An 8,783-nucleotide genomic window follows, 5' to 3' on the forward strand; every position below is an offset into this window, starting at 1 on the left:
GTCCCATTTTTGGTAGATGGCACGGCAGCAGGGACTCTTAAAAGCCATGGACCTCTTGCGTTCCTCAAGGTTTGTGTTCAAGGGTGTGTTCTTGAGTTGACACTGTTATATCCACTTTTGATAACTTTATTTTGTGAAAAAACAGGTGAATGAAGCTGGGCACATGGTTCCCATGGATCAACCAAAAGCTACACTTCAGATGCTAACAAACTGGATGCAAGGGAAACTAACACCGAAAAAGAGTGGAGCTAATGTCTCTCCTAAATGATGGACTCAAAGCAAAAATAACAAGGCATAGCTTGTGATCATATTAACTTGTGGGCATGGCTCCATGCATAATATTTAGGATTGTCTAGCTTCTACTACTATCCCTGAAATTGTGCGCAAATCTGTATTTGATTTTATTCATTTAGAAATAAATCTATGAATAAATATGTTAGTTTAGCATGATGCCACGATCCTCAATGAATGATCTTTTTCTTTTCTCTTTTACTTTTTCATGCCATTAACTGGCACATATATTAAAAAAAGAGGACTAAAAATTACACACAAAGGCTATATAATGAAATAGAGAGTTTTCAGTATGGAGACACCTTCCAAACAAGTTAACTAAATGGAGCTAATATTTCTTTCTCATGAATCATGGCTAACATACATTAAAAATAACTAACATTTATTTCCCACCTTTTTGTACCTTAATTATGCCACTGTAAAATAATTTTTACTTAAAATTTTTACACAAATAAATTGTGACTATGAACTAGTACATGATGATGTGTAGTATTCTCTTAAAACTTGAATGATGGGATGAAATGTAGAGCTCAAAGGAACAGCCGATGCAAGCCTTAGATGAATCCTCTCTTAAAACCTGTTAGCATCTGTGTTCTGCTTCTTCTCTCTCCTTGCTCTGCTGCTGCTTCCATCCTCAATTACTATGAATATCTCTATCAACCCTTTTAAAGTTCTAATCTAATAAAAAAATAATAAATAAATAAATAAAATCTAATTAAAAAGGATATGATGATATGAGCAAATTAAAATAGAACAAGTGAAAGAATGAGCTTTGCACTTGGTTCATTTTTTAATTTACTAAAGTTTTAGTTTATACATATTGGTGAACTTATTAATTTCTTTGATTTATTAATAAACATGTCAACAAAAAAAAATTATTTTAGGAATTTTGAAGGCCAATGCGTGCAAGTTAATGACCATTGGAACTTTGAAGATTTGTTCTTGATACTATGAAAGTAAATTACACAGCAATTTGCACAGATTACTACTCTACTTATTGAGAGACGAGTCCTCTACAAGATTCTACAAAATACATGGGGGGGAATAGATACCCATTCACACATACATAAATGAGCAAAAAATTTTCTTCTATTTTTGTGTAACATACAACTACAAGAAAAATAACTGAGCAAGTTTACATTGTAGTTGTTGTAGCAGTATGAGAGTTGTCTTGTGTGATAATATGAATAACTTGAGTGGCATTGAAATGGCTTGTTAATACTGTATCATCATATATGCTGCTCCAAATGGTAATTGGATCCATGTAGATCCCCAAGTATGAGACCCGACGAGTTTGGAGGCACATTGAGTAGCAAGTGACAATTTCGACCAACCGACTTAGAGTATATTTCAAGCAGATTGATTGTAAACTTTGGAAGTTCTAAAAGATGCCAAAACTAACCAGGTCTGATTGAGACATCACAGAGGGCAGGTACCCACTCATGACCAACCGGATCTCCCTCGGCCGCATATCTGTTAGAAACAAAGAAAACATTGAACAATCTGAGACAAGGCATAACAAAGAAAACATTTCCATTTTGGGACATATATCACCATTCGAGCAACTAATATTGACTCTTGTCCTGAAATCTTCCAAAAGAGAATCCAGATAGTTCCCATTGATGTTTCCATCTCCTTTTGACTGAGGAGCATAAGAAATAATCTTTTCCACTTCATTCAGGCACTTAGAAAATGGATTAACTTCATTAGAGCTATCAGAAGTGTTCCCTTCGCTCAGAGTTCTTGCATTTAAGTTTAAAAAATGATACAGGATAACACCAGCCACGTTGTTAATCATGCTTCTTCCCCCCAACGACTTAAAAAAGACGTGATAAGATATATAGTGAAATGATAGCAGATAAATCTGATCCCTGGGTAAAAGAACATATTGTTTAAATCAGTGCATCATGTGGAAATAAATCATGGATATAAATTCAAGTATAGCAATTAGCAAGATCAGCTGAAGCAGGCAATTACCAAGTGGGAAATTCCCAATATATCATGATATATATTCAAACATTCACAAGTTAGAGATTTGTTTTATCAATTATCGTCAATTCATATCAAGTATTAACAGACTTTAACACTAGAGTTGATATAGCAATGATATACCACAACAGAGGGAAACAGTAATTAGAGTAAACTAATTAGCAGGAAATTCTCAGATCTCACTTTATTATTCATTGAAACTGGTAATGAGAATAGTATAGGAAACACAAGCCCATTCAGGAGATTCTCAGTAACCAATTGATTCAATCAAGGCTCATTAACACTAAGAATGTCTTTCAAGAAGTATAGTTCATCAACAATTTTATCAGATTCAAGAATCAATCCATTTCTTCTTTTTTGAGTGTCCATATCACTATTTGAATAAAGGGCAGTATCATTAGAAATCAAAATCAATCAAGCATATATAAATTAATGAAAAATATCTAACAAATGATTATACACTTTTTCATGGAGAAAAGCATCTAAGGGAATACACATTGTGTGATTCACTAATAAAAGAAAGAGGAGAGAAAATTTAGAACAGAAAAACTTGCAACACAACCTTAGAAAAGACATATAGTATGGAGCCAAGTCTCCCCCATCAAGTTCATACAGATGCAAAATGATGCTATTAATATAACCATTGCTGAAACAATAGTCTGCAAGATGCAAAGTCAGCACAGCATATTGGATTAAGTACCAGTATGAAGCCTAAGACATACCAGTAGATAATATAAAAGTACCAACAGACCATCTGGATTCTGTGTGCCATATTTGACAACATTTCTGCATAGCATAAGATCTCGTGCATCACACTATTGATGGGTCTAAAGATCTTCAATTAAAAAAATTAAAGTTTTCAACTCAAATAACTATTTCATGCCTAACAATGTATGAACAATAGGTAAAACTCTAAAGTCTAATGACCTTAGCCTGAAACATCAAGAAATACTAACAGTTTTACAAATTGCATGTTCATTATCCATGTTTTGAATCATTATGCTGAGATGCTGAAGTAACGGTGCCTCAATTCTTGAATTTTCACTGATATCAAGCATACAAACGAATTCCGCAACCACTTGGCGATCCATGAAACAGCTAAACCATTTAATAAAAAAAATTTCAAAATTCAAAAAATTCAAATAACCTTGATTTTGCGTCATTTCTTCAAGCTTTCACATGTCTTGCGCTCAAACTGTGGACATGCAACGAAATTTATTACTTAGAAAATTTCCATGACAGAGAAAATGGCGAAAGCACAATCTGAATTCTGGAGTGCCTAAGTAATTTCCATCGCGGCACAGATGCTAGCTATTTCTGCTTCATAATCAGTAATTTCTTGCTGATTTTATGCTCTATATGCTTTTGCTTCATCCACTTTTTTCTTATACTACTCCAAACACTTTTGATCTATTTCAAGTAACATTACTTTCTGAAAATTAGACTCTCCAATGTCATCCCATATTTTCTAACATTAGAACACGAAGATCACACAAACCAACAATGAGCAATTTTAGAATAAATAGAAAGCTCTCTAGAAACAGCAGTAAAAAGTAAGCAATAAATTGGGAAGATGCGTCTTCCTCACAACAACTTACAACCTGAAGTTCTTTTAGTAACAAGTGGCAAGCTGTTTCTTGATGAGCAAACTGACTGCTATGGTTGCTCAGAAACATTGGTAACAAATATGCTGGAAGAAAACGGAAAAGGAACAAAGAAAGAAGTTATTTGTTTGGCGCCTAAGAATCCTTTATGCTGGTTGTAACCCTGTAACCTTTACCTACCTAGCCCTTGTTTTTGTTCTAGACTCGACCGGATATGAATGTGCAACAGAGCGAGCAGGGATAAAAAATCTGAAGTTTGAAGCCGGAGATTCTCGCACAGGTACAAGCGTAGACCCGTACCTCGCCTTTCACTCAGTAGTTTGAATGGAAGCCATCCCCTTCGCACACCCTATCCATCCCAGTTCTGGCAGCGACCGGCGACCGGTGACACGACGGCGAGAGCAGAGACAACGGCAAGCGGTGACCCGATGGCAAGCTTCTCCAAGCCATGGACAGAGAAGCCAGCGAGATGGGAACGACGTGCCGAGCTACCTGGGTTCCGGACAGAGGAAAAAGGAAGAAGCGGAAGCGCTGAGACAGGGGACGGCGGCGGCAAAGAAAGTAGGCCTAAGATTTTGCCATTTTGGTTTGGGGCTTTCACTCCTTTGCTTCTGAAGGGAGGGAGGGGGTGAATGATATTAGGAGAATTGAAGAAGAATTGATTTTTAGTTTTATTGATATATTTTGATTTGTTTTAGAAGGAGTCATGATTAGCGGAATTGAAGAAGATGAAGAACGATTGATTTTGTTTTTTAATATGTTTTTATTTTGTTGTTTCAATTATTTGAAATTATAAAATTAGGATTAATTGAATTCTAAAATTTGATTAATTTAAAAAAGTACTTTTGTCTAATCAAATAAAAGAAGGATGCTTAAGTCTTTTCATTAAAATTAAATAAAATTTATTTTTTATTTTTATTTAATTAAAAGGATGTTTTAGTAAAAGTGGTGATATATTATATATTTAAAAAAAAATTAAATGCTGACGTGGAAAATAAATTCCACTTGTCTTATTGTTATATGTCCACATTTTAAACGTATTGATACGTATTAATTTATCATCGTACCATAGCAAATACCTAATTATAATGTCAAAATTTATTTTATCCAATAGTTACTAAATAAATCATAAAAGGTCACTAACACTTTATTTTAAGAGATTGTTAGATAAAATTCATCATCAATAATATAATAATAATAACAATCTCAATCACCAAATGAGTTTCTTTATCACATATCAAGTATTTTAATTTAGGGTAAAGTATATGTTTTGTCTTTGAAATTTGTTAAAAAATTTAACAATATTCTTAAGTTTTAGGGCAATGTAAAATAAATAAAATGAAAGAATCCTTTTTCTGATTGCAACATTTGAAAACTCCTTACGTGAGTGTTTTATTTTGTTTACTATATAAACCGTGGGAGCTAACCACGGTTTCAATATGTTCATAAACCGTGAGAGCCTTGGACGGATTTTAGCTGAAAAACTTTGAGCATAAACCGTGGCTGCTCACCACGCGGATTATGAAGGAAAATAGGTAGCCATAAATCATGCTTGCTCACCACAGTTTATGAAGAAAAAAGCTCTAAACATAAACCCCACTGCTTACCACGGTTTATGCATAGAGAAGTATAAATACATAATCCGTGGATAGTCATCACGGATAGCATTTGTGCCAAACCAAAATTGTTGCACCTTGGTGGTTGAGAGAGTTTGAGGGAGAAGTTTAAAGGTTTAAAAATTTTGGTGACATTTAGGTAGTGGAGCCATGGAGGGCGAAGGTCGCATGGCTATATTAAATTATTAATTTTAGTTACACTTAAAAATGAATAATACTTTAAAAATAACAAAAAAATTCAAAAATCTTATGTGAATCAACATATATATAAAATATTATATAAAAATAGGTATAAACATCAAGATAGTCAGTAAATAATTACCGAAGAATAAAATGAGTAAAAAATAATTATAAATTCTAAGTGTTGAAATAGTAAAAAGAATAAAGAAGAAAAAGTTAGATATATATCAATTAAATAATATTATAAATAAAAAATTTAATTTATTATTTTATAATATCATTTTTAAAAAAATGCATGTATGCATATATTGAATTCTCTATTTATGTTTGTTAAAAGTTGAGATCGAATTGCAAGTCAGAGTATAGTACATTATGCCACAGAATTTGTAGTGAGTATTAAACCATATAAGTTAAGACTATTTTTTTCTTCTTCATCCCTCCTAAAGTATACTTTTTTTTTTAAAAAAAATTGCTTTATTCTTAATTTTTTTATGTAAGCCATATGAATGCAAAAATAGGTCTTATTTTTTTTCTTAAAAATCGCTTCATTCTTAATTTTTGCATTCATATGGTTTACATAAAAAATTAAGAATGAAGTGATTTTTAAGGAAAAAAAAGGTATACTTTAGAAGGGATGAAGAGAAAAAAAATAGTCTTCACTTATATGGTTTAGTAATATACTGTACTGTATTCTGACTTGCAATTCGATCTCAACTTTTAACAAACATAAATAGAGAATTTATTATATGCATACATACATTTTTTTTTTAAAATGATATTATAAAATAATAAATTAAATTTTTTATTTATAATATTATTTAATTGATATATATCTAATTTTTTCTTCTTCATTCTTTTTACTATTTCGACTCTTAGAATTTACAATTATTTTTTACTCTTTTTATTCTTCGGTAATTATTTATTGACTATCCTGATGTTTATATTTATTTTCACATTATATTTTATGTACATGTTGATTCACATAAGATTTTTGAATTTTTTTTAATTATTTTTAAAGTATTATTCATTTTTAAGTATAATTAAAATTAATAATTTAATATAGCCGGTACATGCGACCTTCGTCTTCCATGGCTCCACTACCCAAATATCACCAAAACCTTTAAACCTTCAAATCTCTCCCTCAAACTCTCAACCACCAAGGTGCAACAATTTTGGTTTGGCACAAATGCTATCCGTGATGACTATCCACGGATTATGTATTTATACTTCTTTATGCATAAACCGTGGTAGGCAGAGGGGTTTATGTTCAGAGCTTTTTTTTTATAAACCGTGGTGACCAAGTACGATTTATGGCTACTTATTTTCCTTCGTAATCCGTGGTGAGCAGCCACGGTTTATGCTCAAAATTTTCCAGTTGAAATCCGTCCATGACTCCCACGATTTATGAACATATTGAAACCGTAGTTACCTCCCACGGTTTACATAATAAATAAAATAAGACACTCATGTAAGGAGTTTTCAAATGTTACAATCAAGTAAAAGATTCTCTCATTTTATTTATTTAAGTACATTGCCCTAAGTTTTATATTTCAATTTTGTTCCAAAAGATTTGAATTTGTATCAAATATACTCCTAGCAACTAATTTTTTATAACTTTATGACCAATTCAGCAATAATTTTATAAGAATAATCTTCAATAATAGTAAATCATAATTGTCATGTATTATTGCTGAGTTGGTCCTAAACTTTTTAAATATTTAATTGTCAGAGATATATTTAATACAAATAAAAAACTTTAAAAATAAAATTAAAATAAAATAAAATTTAAAAATATTTTTTAAATTTTTAATAAATTTTAAAGATAAAAAATATAATTTTTACAACTCCACACTGTCCCCTTAAATTTATTTAAGGATTAATAACCTTACTTCTACCAACGAATTCATTTTCTAAACCACTCTACACTGTCCTCTTTTAATAACTTAACCCCAAGAATTAGAAAAAGACTTTAGATATCATATTTTGATGCAATTTTTTTATAAATAATATTAAAAAATAAGATCTTTTTATTTTTAAAATTTATAATTTTATGTCAATTGAATTTTTTAAAATTTTTTAATTGTGAATGATTAAATTTTTTTGAAAAATAAAAACTTTAGAGATCAAATTTTATTCTAAATATTTTTATGTATCTTCTAAATATTTATTCAAACGTTGACAAAATAATTTAAATTAAATAGATATGTCATTTATTAAATACAAAAGTTTTTTTTAACTTTTAATAAATATAATATTTATTAATTATTTTTATCGCAATTTTCAAATCATTTAAGAATTATTTTGTTTGAATCTTTTGGATATCAAATTGGTAGTTACCTCTGTTTTGAACAAATAATCAAATATATATAATATATATATACATGGGACAATAGGAATATTCACTAAGTATATAAACATATTTTTTTAAATTTTAAGTTTATTTATTAGTTGCAATTATAAAATAACAAATTTATAATTATTTCACTACTTTTTTTTAGAGGTTATTGTAACAAATTCATTTGAATTTTGGATTATATTACCATTTGTTTTTACATAATTAAAGTTGATGAGTGAAGTTCAATTATAGTGGAGTCAAATTGAATTATATAGTGAAGGCAAATAAATTTTGTTACTATATTAGTTAAAAACTTTTTAAATTTCACTAGGACACTTGCCCCACTTCCTTAAACATGCATCCATCTCTAAAAGTCATTAAATTATAATATTATTTTAATTATATAAGACAAAATGTATATTTTATTATGTCATTTAATTATCTGGTCTAAATATTCATTGGTAAAAATTTTTTATTAATATTTTTTTATTAGTTTAACTACATCAAAATATTTTAAAAATATTTAGAAGTTAAGATAATATATGATATACTATTTATACTAGTAAAATTATTATTTGATCTGATAAAATAAAAATAAGTGATCAAATAATTATCACACTTAGTAATTATTTTTCAAGATTTAATCATAGCCACATATTATCTTTGTTCTCATCTCATCATCCATGGTCCTCCTTATGTTAAATAAATATGAAGGTAAGATAAGATCATTATCAAATGTCCACTATCCTAAGATGTATGGACAAACAT

The sequence above is a fragment of the Arachis stenosperma genome, chromosome 1 (genome assembly GCF_014773155.1).
Source record: "Arachis stenosperma cultivar V10309 chromosome 1, arast.V10309.gnm1.PFL2, whole genome shotgun sequence".
NCBI classification, from domain to species: domain Eukaryota; kingdom Viridiplantae; phylum Streptophyta; class Magnoliopsida; order Fabales; family Fabaceae; genus Arachis; species Arachis stenosperma.